We start from the raw sequence: 22,161 nt of genomic DNA, 5'->3' as shown, positions 1-22,161 counted from the left end.
AATAGTTGATATGGTGTTATTTTTAGAATCCATCAGAGATTTTTATAAGTAATTTTTTCTTTAAAAGATAAGTTCAAGTTTACTACTGTGGATTCATTGGATACTAATTTTCGTGGATAACATGGGGACAGGGGAACCACAAATTCAATTGTTCAACGAATTACAAATTTTCTTAAGAAATGTATGCAAACTTTGCCAAAACCACAAAATTTAGTACCAACGAAAAATGCAAGTTTTCATAAATCCACAAAAATTGGTACCCACGAAAATAAATGAATCCACAGTTTTAGACAATTTTCCATCAAAGACTTAAAAGACATTGTCAGGAGTTTGTTATTCAGTTGTTGTTTGTTGCTGTATACCATATTTGATTTCATGCATTGTATTTTTACATAAACCAGGTAGTTTTGTTGCTTGAATTGTTTTACATTTTAATGTAAGGGCCTTTTAAAGCTTGCTATGTGGTGAGGGTTTTGCTCATTGTTGAAGACTGTACATCCAATGACCTATAGTTGTTAACTTCTATGTTATATGGTCTTTTATGGAAATTTGTCTCATTGGCAAGAATACCACATCTTCGGCTTTATTTGAAGTTATATCTACAGGTCACAATATAGACTTATACTGACTTCATTATTGTCAATTATTGTTCCATATGTTAAGTATAAAATCCACCTCCTTGTCAAAGTTCAATAAAATAGTAAAAGAGAACTAGTCTAATGACCTCACTTATGTAAAAGAATGAAAGCTGGAAAAAAAACCAAAAGACAACATGATTCAGGGTTTGGACAAATATATAAAAAAAAAATCAATGGTTAAACATGTTTATTAATGGTCATCTCAACCCTCATACCGGGCCTGTGGCCGAAAATCAAAACAATGACTAGTTAACTAAAAGATGATTTATCTCCCCTTCATGGTAATGCTTTATAAGCAGAGACAAATTTCATATAAAATACTGGTAAACAGGAATTTGAAAAATACTACCAGTATTTGTTTCTAGAAATTATGGCATCACATCCAATACATGATCTATAAAAAAAAAAAGCTCATGTTATTCAGCACCACATTTTCATTCAAGCAATATAGAATCACATTATCATGATACAAAACCACCCTGGGAAGATTAAGGGGGTGGGGGTGGAAAGAGAATGACCCACAGGAACAAAACCTATGGTAAACTGTTTAGTTGTTATATTGTTTATAATCCATGTAATTGTATAGTTGTATGCATTCAAATTTATATATTTGTTTTTAAATTAAAGTATTGTTTACACTAGGTTCTCATATTGAAATTTAGAATTTCTATTTGTTAAGGGTAAGAGTCAAAAAGTTTTTGTTATATTGGACAATTTACAATACAAGAAGCATGTACCTCTAGGTAATATCTACATATTTTTTTGTGACAATTCAAAAAATATGTGGCTTAGAGGTATGGATAAGAAAGTTATTCATGATATCTATTAAACAATTTGATTGAACAAAACCTATCATTGGTTCAATTGAAAGGTTGTATCTAGGCATTGAAGACTGTTTATGATCCTGGGTTGATCTGAAACAGTTTTTTTTTGTTAGATATTAAAGAATTTATAATATGTGGAGAGGGGCAATATGCCCAAGGGCAAACTCTTCAAGTGTATAAGAAATTGAAAATGTCCTGTCATGACAAGCAAGAATATATATAGTTTTGCAGTGGACAAATAAAAAATCATTTATTTGACCTTTTAGGTCTAAAGTTATCTAAAATGGTTCAAGAAACATTGGCTTTAACTGCTGAACCCGTGTACCTAATATCAAAATATTTGTATCAAAAATATCCCTAAAAATCAACTACCTTGACCTTGAGGTCAAAGGATAAGGTCATGATTGTATGTGACATACTGTCTAATCATTTAACCCATTCATGCCAATATCAAATGTTGATGTCAAAAGATAATATATCATATTAAGAAAACGAAGAAATAATACTAGAATATCCTGACTCCCATCATTAAAGGAGACATACAAGGTATCCCATAACATTGTTTTTCTTAGGGGCCATAAGTAAAATTGGTTTGAAATAAATGTATGATATTTTATTATAAAGATAATTATTAATGGAAGTAAAACAGCAAATTTAAGCAGGATTCTAATAAACTGGAAAAATTACTTTCAAAGAACATTTTAATTCCCTTTTCCATGTCAATATGTTTTAGTGTGCGTTTTATTACTGCTGATTAAGGCAGTATGTTTTTCTTGTAGATGCAAACAACCAGATTAAGAAGAACACACTTTTCCACTTTTTTGCCATCTTGTCTTCATAATTTAAGAAAAGATACATGTAAGTGTTTATGTTTATGGAGTTTTACACAAATGTTCAATACATGATTTAAAAAAAACAATAGTCAAAATGGTTTTTCATCATTGGTAAATCATATAAATATTTTTGCATTACATGTATAAATACTAAATTGATTGTTAGTTAGTTTAATAGTTGGGATTTGTTTCACAGCCATATCATGAATATAACTCAATTCATCAAATCATGACATTGTCACAATATATTGTTATAGTGTATTTATGAATTATCATGTCAGAAAGCCCAATCAAATGATCCATGTCAAATTTTTAACAAGAGTGTTCTAATTTGCTGTAAGCTTAAGTTATTACAATTTTATATTTTGTTGTTGGAATATTTTAAAAACAAAAGGATAACAGTATATTTTTGAATTATGGTTGGTTGGCATTAATTGATGATGCTTAGCACCAGTGTTTATACAGTTTTGTTAGCTACTTGGCGACACATGTATTATTTTGTCAATTTTACAATTTATTTTTAGAGTTTAATAAAGAGAAGGAATTGAGATTTTATCTGTGTATCCATGATTTTTTTATTGAATAAAAATAAATAAACAGTATTCATTGATTTGATATGGCTCATCACGATGCTCTAATGATAAGACAAAAGTTCCATCACAATGCTCTAATGATAAGACAAAAGTTCCATCACAATGCTCTAATGATAAGACAAAAGTTCCATCACAATGCTCTAATGATAAGACAAAAGTTCCATCACAATGCTCTAATGATAAGACAAAAGTTCCATCACAATGCTCTAATGATAAGACAAAAGTTCCATCACAATGCTCTAATGATAAGACAAAAGTTCCATCATTAGTTGCATTACTCGATGGGGGGTTAACTACACACAAACAAAAACCTTTATATCTATTTTAGCATACTGTTTATTTGTTGCCTAGCATATTCTTTTCCAATATCTTGGTTGGCGAGGCATTGTTGTTTTCTTTTTATAAACTCTTACTTCACTTGTCAACATATCAAGTATCCAATTCTAGTATAGCTCTCTAGAAAATTCAACTATGTTTATCATGACTGAGCCATGGTTGTGATTCAACAGGAATAATTCAACTGCTTACCAGAAAACTAGAGTTAATCCCCAGTTCATTGCCCGGTATGTTTCGTTCAATCTTTAGTGTTCTGTCTAGTGTTTTGATGTATTTTTTTTTATTATAAAAGTAAAAGAAAATGTATTATGATTGCAAATGAGACAACTCTCCACTAGAGAAGTTAACATTTATTGGACACTGCATTCAACAATGAGCAAAACCCTTATCATGTAGCAAGCCTCAACATGACAAACGTAATAACCAATCAAACGAGAAACCTTACAGCCTGATTTACATACAAAAACAATCAATAAAAAAACAAGTAAACAGCAACAAACGACAACCACTAAATATTGGTGCCTTTCTTTATGCAAAGGTGTTTTCTTTCTTTCTCTAGAATTTTGTTGTTGAATAACATGGAAAATTTGCAGAAATTGTCTTTATTCAATAAAATTATGAAGATTTTTTGAAACAGTTGGAATGAAAGTATTGTGGTCTGGAAACTGAAGATATCCATCATCATTTATCACAAATGTCAAATAGTACTACTTCTTATGTTTCCTACTATTCATGAATATTTCAAATAATCCATTACATAATCGTTCTTGCAGGATAAGCCTGTATATTAAATTGCACTGTTGTGTTTTAATGTCTATTTTTGACTGTCCTATTTTACGAATAAGTATATCATAACTTTCTATGAATACTTATAATATAAATTAAACTTCCTTCCATTGATTACATCTATTTGGCTTACTCTGACATAAATGATAAAGACATAGAGCTGTATTTTAAAAGTACTTCCTGATAATAGGGGCACTTCAAATTTAATGAATGAGAAAACTAAGTACTATAATTCAAGTTCTCTGATTTACTAAATGAAATTTTAAAGCACAGGTAGTATGACTGACTTCCAATACATTCAACTATGGCAGGTTTAGGACTTTTGAAAGGGTGTGTGGGGTTCATTCCATAAAACAGATTCCATACCTCTGAGATGAGGGAGACAAACATATTTTTGGACGATTTTATGCTAAGAAATCATATTAATCATGAAAAACTGTTGTGCACTTTTGAAAATAAATAAATAAATATAAAGTCTAGAAAGAATGGCATCTTCTAAAGTGAAGTAACATGTCGCTCTTTAAACCAAGCTTTTATTTGATGTTTGCAGATTTTTATCAAATCTTGTAATTAGTTATTTTTTCAAATTTGTTAAACTTGTTAACATCTTGTATCATATATATTTCTCTTTGAGTTGTAATCTAAGATAACACCATCATCTGAAGGTCGGATGTATATGCTATTTTAAAGTGTTTTTTTAAGTCAATTGCACTAGTTAAACCAAATGTTGCAAAGAAAAATGATTTTATGATAATATTTATTATATATAGATGTTTAGAAAAGTAATATCAATGTATGGCTGGAGCAGTTTTGATTTTGAATAAGGACTGTATTTTATGCTTGTTATTTATGTTTTTGTTTTGAATAGTCAGATTTTAATTTTTGACAGGAGATTGAGACTAGTTTTGGCTCCAATATATAATATATTCGATTAAGTGTCTGTCATATATAACGTTACTTAGTTAATTGAGCTGTCTTTACCATTTCCATGTATGCATGACACATTGGTAAATATTGAATTGTTTATGTAACGGTTTTAAACATTATTTATTATTTAGATAGTTATCATTAATTTGATCATATTGGATAGACAATTTTATTTTCATATGGCAAATAATTTGGCATGTACTTAATGTTCCTTCTGGGAACTTCAGAATTCAATTGATTTAACCGGAGATGATTAAACTGATAATGATAATGGATTTTATTCTGAGAAAATTTTAGCAGAATATAGTATGTGCAATTGAAAAAAAATCGTGTTGATTTTATGTTGATTTATGAGTTTTGGAACAAATTTTATTTAATAGCAAATTACTTAAAACTGTTGGCATGTATTGTTTAGATCATAAACAGCTTCCTCTGTGGTTGCTCAATGTAAAATAAAAAACCAACTGGGCAGAGTTATGTAACATGTCTTTTTGTTTATGTTATTACCACTGTTTTCCTTATAAATTATTGAACAAATATCATTCCATTTTCATCATCAAACAATAGTTAGGATTTTTCCTCAGAGATTTTTCATTTCCGGATGCATTTACACCATACAAGAAACATCATGCAACTATATTTTCATTGTCTCATGTCTCATGTCTAAATGATTGGGAATGACTGTGTAACATGTTTCATAAATGTTCTAAATGACTCAATGCGTTTTGAGTTATTTAGTTGTTACATGCAATTTAACTTGTCTTTTGTTGCAAGTTTGACATTTGTACATCTTGTCGTGTCAGAGTTTTTGCAGCTAAATTGGTATTCAATATATATTGAAAACGTCTAACTATAAGCAACCATGTGGATAGTTATGATGTGATGTGCTGTGACTCAATATCACTAAATTTGGATTGAATGAAAGTCAATAAATGTCCCCATCAAACTCATCTTTGTATATTCTCTTGTCTTGATATTAACTTTAAATGCCATCTTGATATTAAATGATCAATTAAGTAAAGATTTTTCGTAAATCTATGACTTCATTACTGATAAAGTATTTACTACTACATGTAGTTTGGGAATACTATACTTACGTAAATAGTATAATAGTCCCAGATGTAGCTATCACTAGCATATTTACTTTTTTTTAAGAAGAGGAATAACTTGACAAATTACCTGAAAGTACCCATTTTACATATCAAAATTTAAATATAGATGCTGCAATCAAATGCTTGTAATTCTAATATGAAATTCAAGATGCAGCAGTTATGTATAGTACTCTATGCAGGCAGCTTTGTCTTACAAATGTTTAGTGAGATATAATCAAAACTACGAATGGATAAAAATGTGATTGTCCAGCAAGACATGTGATTTTGACGAGTGAAAAAAATGTACATGTTCTCTACCACAATATATTCGATAGTGCATTTAAGAAAAAGTTCATTTGAGAGAGAGAAAAAAAATTAATGTTTTAGCCCTATAGAATAACCTATTTTAGAGGCAGATATTTGTCTTGCACAGACTTGGTAGAAAAAGCAAGATTAAGGCATTGTTCCATGAGCAAATCACATTTTCTTTCAAATTATTTGGCCCTGCTCTCTCGTCACAGTTGATTCAATTTTTGCAAAATACATTTTAAAATTTGTATGTAGGTCAATTTAAAGGGAATTGTATTTGGTATGCATTAGTATTAGCATAACATTTCCATTGGCGGATGCAAGGGGTGACCTATTTTGACGATCAATGCAATTGAGTTGGTTGTCCTGGGTTGGGAGCCAACATCCTTTTAAAAATGGCTGGACCATCCCTGATTTCTTACTTCAACTGAGGATTTTTGCCTCGGCACCTTCAGTCTTTAAATGTTAAGGATAGTTTACATGTTGCAGAATTGTCATTTTGATTTAAACATTTGCTCTATACCATCAAAATGACATAAAGGCAAGACATATATCTGTGTCAGCAGTTTAATAAACAATTTCACCAACTAAAACAATTATCAATTGCAGGCATTAAAGCGATAGAAATTTCATTCATTTGTAGTTATTTAATGTATAAAATAGTAAAATTATTATATATTTATGTCAAAACAGCATGTTATTTAATATAAAATGTAATATTTCAATAAAAATGCCGTATGATCAATATATCTATCTTGCATAATAAATGACTCATTTAATTCTAACTGGTTTTCATCTGTTACAGAACTGTAAATATCAGCAGTATCATTTGAAGCTTTGCAGAGTATATGAGCAGCTTCTATCATGACATTTCGAAGCCTTTCAATGCTTTATCAACCCGATGCCTATACAGAAGCTACATTTTCCCCCTTGGTTTATTCACTAACATTTGTTTACCTTTCATAATAAAAAAAAAACTTTAAAAAAAAAACATAAATCTTTGCTGAACTTTTAAATATAGCTATTGTACTTAACGCCGTGAAATGATCCCCCATTAATTATCGCTAAAATGGGCTTTAAAAAAACAACAACCAACAAGTAAATCGATTGATCTGACCTCTTATTGAAGATTCTCTTGAAAAAGTCAAATAGATAAAGCCTTATTTAAAAACTTCTATCATATAGCTTATCAAAAATTAAAAATATCCATGATAGATTTCTTTCTTCAATGATTTGTTTTGGTGCTGAATATTTTGCTTAACATATTTACATGTCCCTGTCGTAGTGGAGGGGGCATTAAGTTTTATCCATGTTCGTCTGTATGTCTGTCCGTCCATATAAATGGTTTCCGGTCTTTAACTTAAGTTTACCAAAACCAAATGTTAAGAAACAATTTAACTTATATACAATGCTTATTACCACAAGACACCAATCAATTTTAATTTTGGTGACATCACTTTTACCGTTATAGAGATATATTCCGATTTACGAATGTAAAAATTGCTGATTTTTGTCGCAGACATTTCGACATAGGGATAGTGATCCGGCGGCGGCAGCAGCAGCGTAAACTAACTTCTCAAAAGCTTTATATTTTAGAAGGTGATAGACCTTAATGCTTCATATTATGTATATAGATCCCTGTTCTTACGAAATTTCTGTCTGCCACATGTCCATTGTCCCTGACTTCGTTTTCACTGTTCAGTAACTACTTAAAAAAGTTTAGATTTTTAGTATGTTAATTTCTCTCTTATTATGAGTAATAAGATATCTATATTTGGTATGTGCGTAGCTTGCAAGGTCCTTATGCCTGTCATACAGCTTTCACTTGACCTCTACCTCATTTCATTGTTAAGTTTTGGTTGTCAAGTTCATATCTCGGATACCATAAGCAATAGGTTAGTATAATTGGTATATGGAAGGATTGTAAGATGTACATGTCCAACTTGCAGGTGGCATTTGAACTTGACTGTAATCTCATTGTTCAGTGGTTATTTTTAAGTTTTTGTGTTAAGGTCTGGTTTTTTGTATACTGTATGTATAGGTTGATATATTTGGTGTATGGAATGATTGAAAGGTGTATATGTCCAATTGGAAGGTATCGTCTGATCTTGACCTCATTTTCATGGTTCAGTAGTCAACGTTAAGTTTTTGAGAATTTTGTCAATTTTTTTCTAATACTATATGCATTAGGTCAACTATATTTGTTGTATTGAATAAACATATGATGTACTTGTCAGTCTTGCCGGTTTTATTTTACCTTGACCTCATTTTCACGGTTCATTGCTCATTGTTAAGTTTAAAAGTGCCGGTCTGTTTTTCTCACAAATATCAATAGGTCAAGTATATTTGTTGTATGGACGCGTCACGGATTTCAAGCTGTACATGTCTGTCTGGCATGTTTCATCTGACCTTGACCTTATTTTCATGGGTCATTGGTCAAAGTCTAGTTTTTTTTTATTAAGTATGTTACTTAGAAACTATACGCAATAGGCCAACTATATTTATTGTATAGAATGATTGTAAGGTGTGCATGTTTTTCTCGTTTGGTTTATTTTATTTTCTCGCATCATGTTAAGTTTATGTAATATTTGTTTACTTTTCTACATTGGCTAGAGGTATAGGGGTAGGGTTGAGATCTCATAAGCATGTTTAACCCCGCCGCAATTTTGCGCCTGTCCCAAGTCTGGAGCCCCTGGCCTTTGTTGGTTTTGTATGATTTTTATTTTAGTTTCTTGTGTATCGTTCGGAGTTTAGTATGACGTCCATTATCACTGTACTAGTATATATATTTTTTAAGGGGCCAGCTGAAGGACGCCTACGGGTGCGGTAATTTCTCGCTACATTGAAGACCCATTGGTGGCCTCCGGCTGTTGTCTACCAAAACAAAAATACATATAATTTTTCTATAACTTATTATGTTGGTTAATAACTATATTTTAAACATATGTAGTATGTACTATTGTCTTATATTATATTTAAAGTTATTTTTGTTGTCTCTATTTCAGTATTTAAAATACAAAATATCAAAGTAAAACATATGCAATGATGACGTAAAAAGGCTTGCTTATTGATGAAGTACACAGTTGTAACTTCATTTGTATTAATTAGTATGAACTGCATTTTTCATCTAAATTTTACTTTGATTCAGCTTTAAATGAGCAGTTCAAGTCAAGTTTTTCAAAGTAGGTTGTTATATATTTATGAGTGGTTTTGTATGGTGTAACAAGTTAATAAAGAACATGGCGTGAAATCATTAAATCAAAACAGTTAGTATATATACAACACACATCACACGAAGTTAATTGAGCTGCATTTTGTTTGTTGATATATGAGAAAAATCATTATAAGGATATGCTTATGCTAGATACTATTCAGATTTTATTGATTTCGAAATTCTTGTAAATGCAATAAAGGGGAACGAGTTTATGCTATTATTAAGGTAAGAGGTGGTTTTATTTTACTTAACTTTATTAGAATAAAACAGTAGGATCATAACAATGTCAATACATTGTATCATATAAACCAGCAATCAATTTAATTTTTTTTACATGATTGTGAACACGTAAGGTGATGTTATTTTCTCAGCCTATAAATGTATATGATTAAATGCCTTCTGTATCTTTGCTGGTAATTTTGTAAAAATAAACACAATAACATGTTCAGTTCACAACATTTATAAAAAAAACAAGCTAAACAGACTTCTGTATCTGTGCACTTAAGGTTACTTACTAATGTCAATTTATTTTTATGGACGATATTTTAAGTAGATAATTGTGACTTGATCTGTTTCCTCTTTTAAAAGTATGTTTTGAATTGCCTTCATTGCTAAAATTTAAGAATACTTTCCAATTTGACTGCTTACAACTTTTTTGAAGGTAGATACATGCTCCTTTAAAATACTGTTCAAATTCTATGTCTCTGTCAACCTATTTGTAAATGAATAAGACACTGATGGATGATTCCTTACATACCAAAATTATTGCAGAGACATCATAGTAATCTAGAAATCAATACTGTTAAAAATATACTTTTTAAAGCCCTTATATGCAAAAAAATCCTGTAAAGACACTCTTTTTCTTAACTTCAAGGTATAAGCCCATGATTCTAGCGAAATTTTAGTCTTTGTTTTTAAAAGTTCATATATTATAAATGACTACACTCATATGAGGATTGATATTCTGATACAGAAACCCATTCAAGGTCCCTTGAGAAATTGGTGCAGGAGATCCCCCGTCCTTGATTAACCTTTCAGGCGGTGTAAGCACATTCCCAATATAAATATGCCGACAAATGAAAGCTTTAGTAATGAGATATATCTAGAAACCAAGATTTCAAAAACACATTATATGTATAGAACCATGTTGTATTTTAAAAATAGTGATTTTACATTTCCGGATGCATTTAAACCGTACAAGTAACATCATGCAACTATATTTTCATTGTCTCATATGGGTACTATTTATTCAATATATAATGCAAACATCTTACTATAAGTTACCATGTGGATAATCATGATGTGATGTGCTGCATGTGACTCAATATCACTAAATTTGATTGAATAAAAATCTATAAATGCCCCCACCAAACAGATCTTGGTAAAATCTCTAATTTTGATGTAAACTTTAAATGCCATCTGATATTATATTAGCAATTAAGTTGAGATTCTTCATAGATCTATGACTTAATTCCTGATCAAGTATTTAATACTACATGTAGTCTTGAAATGCTATACTTTAGCATGTATAATAGTCCCAGATGTAGCTTATAATTGTAGCATACTATTTTATCAAAGAAAAAAGGGGGCCTCGGCGGCCAAGTGGTCTAAAGTAATTACTACTGTAATCACTAGCCAGTAAACATTGAGGTTGTGAGCCACTCGACCACTATCTTTATTGACTAGGATTGTCAGTTTTCCTATCGAAGGTCGGGGGTTTTCTCTTGTAACTCCGACTTCCTCCACTAATTAAACTGGCCGCCACGAAATATTCCAAAAGCGGTTCTTAAAAGTCGCGCTGAAAACACAAAAATCAAATCAAATTTATGAAAAAATGACAAATTTATGAAAGTAACCATTTTACATAATAAAAATTGTAATATACATGCTGCAATAAAATGTTTGTGATGCTAATGTGAATTATTGATACAGTAACAATATATAGAACTCTATGCAGGCAGCTTTGTCTTACAAATTATTAGTGAGATATGAGCCTAGGACATATGGGACATGGGAATTTGACAATTTGTTCTAGACCTGAATACATTGGAAGAGAACATTTTAGGAAATGTTCATTTATGAGCGAGAACCAAATAATTAAATGTTTAAGCACTCATTTTTACAGCCAGACATTTCTTGCACCAACCAGTTGGAAAAAGCAAGATTATGCCGGGCATAGATCCATTGCAAATCATTTTCCATGGAGGTTATTTGGCCAAGCACACTCATTAATTTTTGCAAAGTACATTCTAAAGTTTGTGTTTGGTTCAGGTTAAAGGGATCTTCTTATAAAAAGTCAATTGTATTTGGTATGCAGTAGTATTATTTGAGCATTTATTAGTTCAACTGAGGATTTTTGCCCCATGCACATTCAGTCATGGTTCATTAACTTTGATTTTTTTTTATAGTTTACCTGTTGACTTTACTATTGTAATTTTTTATTCAAACTTTTTTTATTATAACATCAAAAATGACATAAAGGCAAGACATATCTCTGTGTCAGCAGTTTATTAAACAATTTCAACAACTAAATATATTATTAATTTCAGGCTTTAATGCGACAGAAATTTTATTCATTTGTAGTTATTTAATGTATAAAATAGTAAAATGATTACATATTTATGTCTAAACAGCATGTTATTTAATATCAAAATGTACTATTTAAAAAAAGCAGTTTGATCAATATAACTATCTTACATAATAAAATGATTCATCTAATTCAAATTGGTTTTCATAAGCTACAAAACTGTAAATTTCAGCAGTATCATTTGAAGTTTTAGAAAATATGAGCTATTTCTTAGCTTTTCAATGCTTTATCCACCTGACGATAAAAGCTGCTTTCTTCCCTTGTTTTATTCAGCAACATCTATTCTCATGTTATTGTTTTATACCATTCATATTTTACAACTTTAAAAGCAAACCACAATTTTTTGCTTAAGTTATAAAAATAGGTACTTTTACTCAACCTCGGTAAATCATCGGTAAAATTGGCTTTTAAAAATACAAGAGTTTTGATTAATCTGACCTCTTATTTGAGCTCCTCTTGAAACAAGTTCCAATAGTTAAAGCCGTAGTTAAAAATTCTCATGATCATAAAGCTCATCAAAATGATTTGTTTTGGTGCTGAAACTTTTGCATAAAACATTTTTATGCCTCTGCCTAGTCGAGGGAGCATTGAGTTTTATCCATATTCGTCAATACGTCTGTATGTCAGTCCATATGTCCCAAAATTGATTTCGGTCACTAACTTAAGTTTGCAAACCAAATGTTGAGAAACTTACTTGTACACAATGCTAAAACCACAATAAATTTTGATTTTGGGTGACATCACTTTTACCGTTCTAGAGATATGGCGATTTACAAATTGAAAAAATGTGATATTTGTTCTTTCTCGTTCTATTACTTAAATTTGCCTTAACTAAATTTTATGAAAAATGCTCAATGCTTATAACCACGAAACTTGAATCAAACATACATTTGGATAACATCACTTTTACTATTCTTGAGTTATGTTACTGTCTCAACATTGCAAGAAGGGTATCATGTTACTTTCTTAACACTATATGCAAGCAGGGTATCATCTGTGTCTCATGGTTCATGTACACATTCCTCATGTTTTGTACTCATATGTTTTGGCTCAACTTTAAGTAAGTGATCCAAATGAATAATATGTCCTTGACTTAAGTATTTTTATAGATTTTTGATGATCCAGTTTCAGTATTAAGGGAAAAAATACCAAAATTAGAATATATGCAATGCTGACATAAAGAAAAGTTTGCTTATTTATGAAGTACACAGTTGTACTTCCATTTGTATTAACTAGTTTGAACTGTATTTTTCCTCAAATATTTTCTTTGAGTCAGTTTTAAATGTGCAATTCCTGTCAAGTTTTTAATGTAGGTTGTAATATAGTTTTGAGTGATTTTGTGTGATGTAACAAGCTTTAACTATATAAAGACATTTCTTGTAACTATTATTTTTTTGTAACTTTCAAATCAAAACAGTTATTTGTTTGGCTTTTTAACTATTTTGATCTGAGCGTCACTGATGAGTCTTATGTAGACGAAACGCGCGTCTGGCGTATAAAATTATAATCCTGGTACTTTTGATAACTATTTACACCACTGTGTCGATGCCACTGCTGGTGGACGTTTCGTCTCCGAGGGTATCACCAGCCCAGTAGTCAGCACTTCGGTGTTGACATGAATATCAATTATATGGTCATTTTTATAAATTTTCTGTTTACAAAACTTTGAATTATTCGAAAAACTAAGGATTTTCTTACCCCAGGAGTAGATTACCTTAGCCGTATTTGGCACAACTTTTTGGAATTTTGGGTCCTCAATGCTCTTCAACTTTGTATTTGTTTGGCTTTTTAACTATTTTGATCTGATCGTCACTGATGAGTCTTATGTTGACGAAACGCGCGTCTGGCGTATAAAATTATAATCCTGGTACTTTTGATAACTATTAGTATATATACAACAAACATCACACGAAGTTAATAGAACTGTTTGTTGATAAGTTTATATAAGAAAAATCATTAAAAGGAAATATGTATTTTGGTTACCATTCAGGTTTTATTGATTTAAAAATTCTTGTATATGCAATATAGGGGAACCAGTCTATACTTTGATTAAGGTAGGCGGTGGTTTTATTCTTATGTAACTAATTTAGAAGAAAATGATATGATTAAAACGATGTCCATGCGTTGTCTTATATAAACCAACATTCAATTTCGCAAAATTAACATGACTGTACATTTTGGTAATGTTCTTTTCGACATAGATCTAAGACTATAAATGTATATGATTAAATGCCTTTTGAATCTTGGCTTGTAATTTTGTTTTAATTAACACTATATACCATGTTCTGTTCGTAACATTTACAAAACAAGCTTAACAGACTTCTGTTTATGTTTACTTAAGATCAATTAAAATTACTACATTAGAATATATCATTTAAGGTAGCACAATACAAAGATTTGTTTACTTCCAATCACTAACCTTTGAAAGGCTGTAACTTTCTTATGAATGCATAGAAAATAATAAAAGAAGTATATATAGATAGATAAAAGATTAATCTTTTAAATGAATGCAATGTTTTTATTATGCAATCATTATGTAATCAACTATTATGCAATTAGTGGCAAAATCTGGGTAAGTTCACTTGAATGAATTTAGCTCTTTCATCTCTTTAAATATGCAGAAAATTTTAACAAAATCTTAATCAACACATCATGGGCTTCAAAAGGGTGTCTCAGATTGTCTCTATAGTATTCCATTCTCTCATAAATCTCTAATTAGTGTGAACATCCTAACCACATAAAAGAAGATAATGTTTAATTAGGTGTAAAATTTGTCCTATACATTTTATCTGAAATCTGAGACACCCTTTTGTAGATTATGGCCATAGGAACAACATATAACAAAACCAACCCTCTAGGGATACCTATGCAGAAGCTAATTTCATTTGAAAGTGGAAATTTGGTGAAAAATATTTTAGACACAGTTAACCTTATAATTGGTTACGTAATTGTTGCATAATATTAAGATTGCATTAATTTGAAAGAGTAATCTGTTAGCTATCCAAAACTACCACTTTTATACATTTTCAAGCATTATTAAGAAAGTTACAGCATTTTAAAACTAGGGAGTTGGAGTTATAAAATCTTTGTATTGTGCTACCTTAATGGCAATTTATTTTTTATAGATGATTTTTTAAGAAGATAATTGAGACTTGATTTATTCCTCCTTAATAAGTATGTTTTGAAATGCATTCTTAGCTCAAATTTAAGAATAGTTCTGAATTAGACTGCTAGCAACATGTATAGCTATCAAGTTCAAGTTAATTTTCTTATGGGGAGATACATGAAAAATGTTTAAACTTTACCTCTCTGTAAATCCTTTTTTTCTTTTTCTAATTTGCACTTTGATGGATGATTCCTTACATACCCAAATTATTGTAATTAAAAAGTAAAATCACAAAAACATTGAACTCAGAGGAAAATCAATACGGAAAGTCCATAATCACATGGCAAAATCAAATAACAAAACGCATCAAAAAACGAATAGACAAGAACTATCATATTCCTGACTTGGTACAGACATTTTCAAATGTAGAAAATGGTGGATTAAACCTGGTTCTATAGCGCTAACCCTCTCTCTTTAATAGCAGTCTCATCAAATTCCGTTATATTTACATGATGCGTTAAATAAACAGTCACAATTAATAAAATAGTCAAAATATGGGTACATCAGTCATCATCGCATAACAATTTTAAAAGGGACAATTTAACAGAACACAAAAACATCTATCTACGAACACATGGATTGACTTGAGTGTCTGACGTCATAAAATTTGTATACGTCACATAAATTCGTCGTTCAATGTGCATACAAACAGTTTTAAAATTTACATAGGCTATGTAAGCATACAGAGTTAAAAAATCAAAAGTATGTAAGAACAAATTACAGAAATAGACCGAGATTTAAACTAGTCCAAAAGTTATAGGTAGAATTTTTGAGAATCCAAAAATTATAGTAATCTAGAAACTAAAATAGTCATAGATATGTTCTTTAAAGCCTTAATATGCAAGATAAAATTCTTTATGGGCACCCTCTTTACCTAAGGCCAAGTTCGGATGGAACTCGAGTACTGACTCTAGTTCCATATGAACGGTAAATAATTTTGAAGAGTAAGGACTCTAGATTACCGGAAATACACGGCCCCTACTCTGAATATGTTAACATTCAAATTTGATTGGATCGACGTCATAACATCCGGGATATCGAGTCGATCTCTAGTAACCCTGCCACAACCCAGGGCTCATTGAGTTCTAATGGCGGGAAAGCTATATCCAATCATAACAGGTGTTATATATGACCATGTCAATCCTATCTACTCTAGATATCCATCCGAACTTGGCCTAAAAGACTTGAGAAAAATGCCCAAGAGAAAATTTATGCAGGGGTCCCCGACATTGAATAACCAGAAATGTCTCGGAGGCACATTTCCAATATAAATAATGCTTAAACATAAAAACCATAGTATTAAGATTTTATCTAGAAATCAAGAATCATAAATTGATTGTAAAAATATTACTGTGGTCTTTATCTATGAGGCTATGTATGACCTGGTGAGCAATTGTCACAATCACAATCACATCACATCCCATCCCACCCCACCCCACCCCTACCCACCCACTCTCAATCACATATATAAGGGTTTTTTTAAATCAAATAAATAATTTTCGAGTAATCATCAAGAAACATCAAATTTAACCCATATTTCATATTTTCAGCTTTTAAAGTATCTATAACCTTGACCTTTGACTTGAAAGTTAACAAGACTCTCTCTCTTCCCAATGTCTTCCACCAACATATATTTTTTCTTTATTTTAACAAGAATAACAAGTTTTTATACCAAAAGGTTTTTTTTACCCCTGAGATGATTATAATCAACAGCTTCATTGACCGTAGATTTTTTTTATCTAGACCCCAAAAGGCTGTTTCATCTTTCACTATGTCTTCATTTTATGTAAGTTTCATACAGTTCATCAAGGAATACTCAAGTTGGTCTCCAAGAAACCATCTTTTTCAATCCCCAGATAGAGGAATGCACAGATGGACAGACACTATGTCCACTTTATGCTTCTCCTTTAGGGGGAGTATAAAGAGTGTGGTGTTTGATTTTCTAAAGGAAAATGTATCTACCCCCTTTAACAATTTCTATTTTTTTCCTTCATTTTCATCAGAACAAGTTATCATTGAGGAAAAGTTTTACTATTTTTTGGTTAAAGAGGACAGTACTACAGTCAAGAGGAAATCAAATGCAGTTTTAAAAAATCAAAATTATATATATATATATATAGGTATGTTAAAAATGTTCTTGACCAAAGACATATGTTAAAATGTCTTGACCAAAGACATATAAATGTTTAAATTTTCTTTGAACAAAGACATATAAATGTTTAAATTTTCCTTGACCAAAGTATTAATGTTTCTAGTCTCAATGAAGTCTTACCTTTACCCTTACCATCATGTTGTCAAACATATTTCCATGTAGAACAAGAAATCGAAACAGAAAAAGTACCTGTCAGTATAATTATTCTGTTAGTGTATAACTTAAGATTTTGAACATATGAAGTATGTACTACAAGGATTTTTGTTGTTCCTGTTTAATTTAGTATACAAAGTACAACAATTCCGAATCTAGAACATATGGAATGATAACATTATGCTTGTTTACTCAGTACACAGTTGTACTTACTTTTGTATTAGTTAGTTTGAACTGTAATTTTCTTCTAATTACTTCTTTGATTCAATTATAAATGTGTAATTATTGTTAAGTTTTTAAAGTAGGTTCTTATACAGATTTGAGTGGTTCTGTATGGTGTAACAAGTTTTAATTCGAAAAAGGAACAATTCTTGTAACCATCAAAATCAAAAGAGTTAGTATATATACAACAAACATCACACGAAGTTAATTGAACTACATGTTGTTTGTGTGAGAAAACCATTATAAGGAAATGCTAACACTGGATTCCATTCAGGTTTTATTGATTTAAAATTCTTGTAGATGAATTATAAGGGAACCAGTTTATACTCTGAGTAAGGTAAGATGTGTTTTTTTCTTATTTAACTAATTTTGAATAAAATAGTGGTAATAATACGATGTCTATACGTTGTACCATATACAATAACATTCAAATTTGCAAATTTTACATGACTGTGTACAATTTTATGATATGTCATATCCGATATATATCTAAACCTAAAATGTATATGATTAAACGCCTTCTGTATCTCGGAAGGTAAAACTTACAATGCTTATGTCAGTTTGTACCTTTATGTTTATATTTTTGTTTGAATTGGCACAATAGAATTTTAAGTTCACAACATTTAAAAAAACACAGACTTCTGTGTTCGTTCGTTTAAGGCTACTTAAGATTATTATATTTAATAATATCATTTAATGTCAAGTAATTTTTATGAATGAATTTTGAAGTAGATGATTGTTACTTAATTTGTTTCCTCTTTTATTATTTGTTTTTGATTTGCCTCCATTACTAACATCTAAGCATAATTTCAAATTAGACTGCTGACAAATTGTGAACTTTCTATGTTCAAGTAAATTTTCATGCTCCTTTGAAAAATATTCAAATTGTACGTCTCTGCCAACCCATTGTTTCTGAAAAATAAAAGTCATTGTCTTGGGATTTCATCTAGAAACCATTTAATAAAAAAAAATCATTGTTATCGTTTAACTGTGGTCTTGAGTTAATGACCTGATAAGCAGTTGTCGTTGTCCTTCACTTGTTATTGTTTTTTTTTAAATCATGCATTAAGTTTCAAGTAATCACTAAGAAACAACAAATGCAACCCATATTTCATAAAGTCAGCTTGTGAGTGTCTATGACCTTGACCTTTGACCTCAAAATCATTAAGACTCGAGCTTCTTAAAGTCTTTCATCTACATAATTTTATTTCAAGAAGATTAACAAGTTTTTATTCCACAAGCTTTCTTTCTTCCCCTTTAACACAGTTGTAATCAACAGTTACAATAACCTGGGAATTATTGTTCCAGAAGTTAAAAGGCTTTTCCCTATATCTCCCATTTATGTAGTTTTATTTCAATCCACCAAGGAGTACTCAAGTAAGCCTCCATAAACAATTTAGTTTCAAGATGCAGACACTTTAATGCACTGATGCACATACAATATGTCTACTAAATGCTTCAAATGTATTTTTAGAGGGGAGGGGGGTATAAAGAGTGTGGTGGTTTTTTTTTAACAGGGAATTGTATCCACCATTTTTAAATTATAATCCTGGTACTATTGATAACTAATTAAAATACTTTTAATTTTAATTATTTTTTAACTTTTTAATTTCGGTTTCGATCAGTACAAGTAAAATGTAATAGAACATACAGAGGAGAAATTCGTCACCAACTTTTTAAAAAGGGGACATATATTTATACTTTATATCTCATTTGCATTAGTGACAACATTGTAACAGTAAGGTCATAGCAAGTTGGATTCCTTTATTCAAATTCTCTACTTTTTGTCACTTAACTCACGAGAGTGAAATACTTTAGGACTAGAAAAAAAGTTTTTACAGGAATTTTTTTTCCTTCAACATGGCAAAAGGTTTGATATAAAAAAAACAGGAAGTTATATTGCCTCCTTTGTAAAATAACCTTTAAATTAAGATTTTAGCATTTATATTCAACATACAGGATTGTTTCAAGCTGCATGAATTGTGACGATCTCACTTTAAAGAATATATCCATATAACATTGAATTATTTTCTTCACTAGATGTATAAATTATTCTATCCAATAATTAGCTTGAAACAAATTAACTCAACCGCAGATCTATAAACACATATATTTTGGCTTTGATTCCTTATCTAAATTATGTTGTATCAAACATCAAAACACTTCATAAAATTGATTTCTATTTTCATATGTCATGGATGTCAGTTGGGATTTGAAACATTTTGCCTATAAACAAATACGATTTAATTTATCAATTGATAACATTGATATCATGTTTGATACGTATATCTAGCCTCCCCTGTGAATATTATAAAACATTTATGATAAAATTGGAATCATGTTGAGTAATTTAATGCAGTTGAACTATGTTCTAACATTGCAGGAAATTCATGCTTATCCTTGGTTGGATTTGAGTGCTTGATACTTTACTGGTATTGACTGTAAAAAGGATATATCTTGTGTTTAAAGATCATGATATTTATATTGTCATTAGAATGGTACATTTGTGTACAATTAATAAAACATATTTTAGTTAAGTTACTAATGGTTTATTAACCACACCAGCTGGTATATAAATATTTTTTAGTCTTTTTTTATAAAAGAATATTGACAATGAACATTTACATTTTGATATAAATGAATTAAGCAGCTGTACATGTAAATATAAGTCGGGCGACATTTTTTTAGATTTTTTTGAAAAAAATTGTGCTTTTTAATAAAGATCTGTAGACATTAAAATGTGCTGAATCTAGTTAAATTATAGAGGCTAGTAATAAGTCATCTTTTATATTTTTATTATATAAGGCAACACGTTAAAAAAATATCGAAAATCATCATTAAAGGGCAATACCAGTAATAAGGAGTCGTTGCATGATTTCCTTTACCTATCAAACTGTAGATCTTGTCCTGCTGTTTATTTTTTTGCTGAAAAAGAAAAATCACAAAAATACTGAACTCCAATAAAAATTAGAAACGGAAAGTCCCTAATCAAATGGCAAAATCAAAAGATAAAACAGACAACAACAGTCATATTCCTGACTTGGTACAGGCATTTTCTTATGTATAAAATGCTGGATTTAACCAGGTTTTATAGCGCTTAACCTTTCACTTGTATGACAGTTGCATCAAATTTCATTATATTGACAACGATGCGTGAACAAATAAAATTGAGAATGGAAATGGGGAATGTGTCAAAGAGACCAAATAAAAAAACAACAGCAGAAGGTCACCAACAGGTCTTCAATGTAGCGTGAAATTCCCGCACCCGGAGGCGTCCTACAGCTGGACCCTAAACAAATATATACTAGCTCAGTGATAATGAACGCCATACTAATTTCCAAATTGTACACAAGAAACTAAAATTTAAATAATACAAGACTAACAAAGGCCAGAGGCTCCTGACTTGGGACAGGCGCAAAAATGCGGCGGGGTTAAACATGTTTGTGAGATCTCAACCCTCCCCCTATACCTCTAACCAATGTAGAAAAGTAAAAGCATAACAATACGCACATTAAAATTCAGTTCAAGAGAAGTCCGAGTCTGATGTCAGAAGATGTAATCAAATGTAAAACAGACTTAATAGGTATTATTATCAAAATAGGGGTACAGCAGAACAAAAACAAACGAATATTTAACAAAGAAGCACAAAAAAGTATATACTGAATTTAACAACCACGTTCATTGATTACTTATTTTTGTATTTAATTGATCTTAAGTTTCTCCCTTTCTATTATAGTTTTTAAGATGTTCGGTAAAAACACAAAAAGTGGTAATAGTTGTCACCAAACGGCAATAACTCTAATTACGATTCGACTAACAATTTCGACCATGTTGACTTGATTGTAGAACTTGTATTGCTGATCATTTTAGAGTTTCTCCTTAATATATATTATAATTTCCGAGATGTTATGACAAATGATGTAAGGTCAAGTTCATCATCTAAGGGCAATAACTCCGTCATAGCATCTGACAGTTTAAACGTAAACGGACAACTTATTGAGCTCAACATTCTGATCACTTTTGCACTTGTCAGAACATCTTTATTTATAATGGTTTTCATAAAAAAAAATACAAAATTTTATCCCTAATTTTAGTCATGTTGGCCATTTTGGATGGAAGGTGGGGAAATCGGAAACTTTTTAAAATATGGCTACTCGATTAATGAGTGTGACCATGTTTGGTTGAACTTGGCCTAGTAGTTTCAGAGGAGAAGATTTTTGTAAAAATTATCAGAGTCGACGGATGACGGACGCCAAGTGATGAGAAAAGCTTACCTAGCACTTTGGGCTTTGCCTACACAAATGATTGAGGTTTTGATTTTGACCAATTG

The sequence above is a fragment of the Mytilus trossulus genome, chromosome 1 (assembly GCF_036588685.1).
Source record: "Mytilus trossulus isolate FHL-02 chromosome 1, PNRI_Mtr1.1.1.hap1, whole genome shotgun sequence".
NCBI lineage: Eukaryota > Metazoa > Mollusca > Bivalvia > Mytilida > Mytilidae > Mytilus > Mytilus trossulus.
This window is presented reverse-complemented; position numbering follows the sequence as displayed.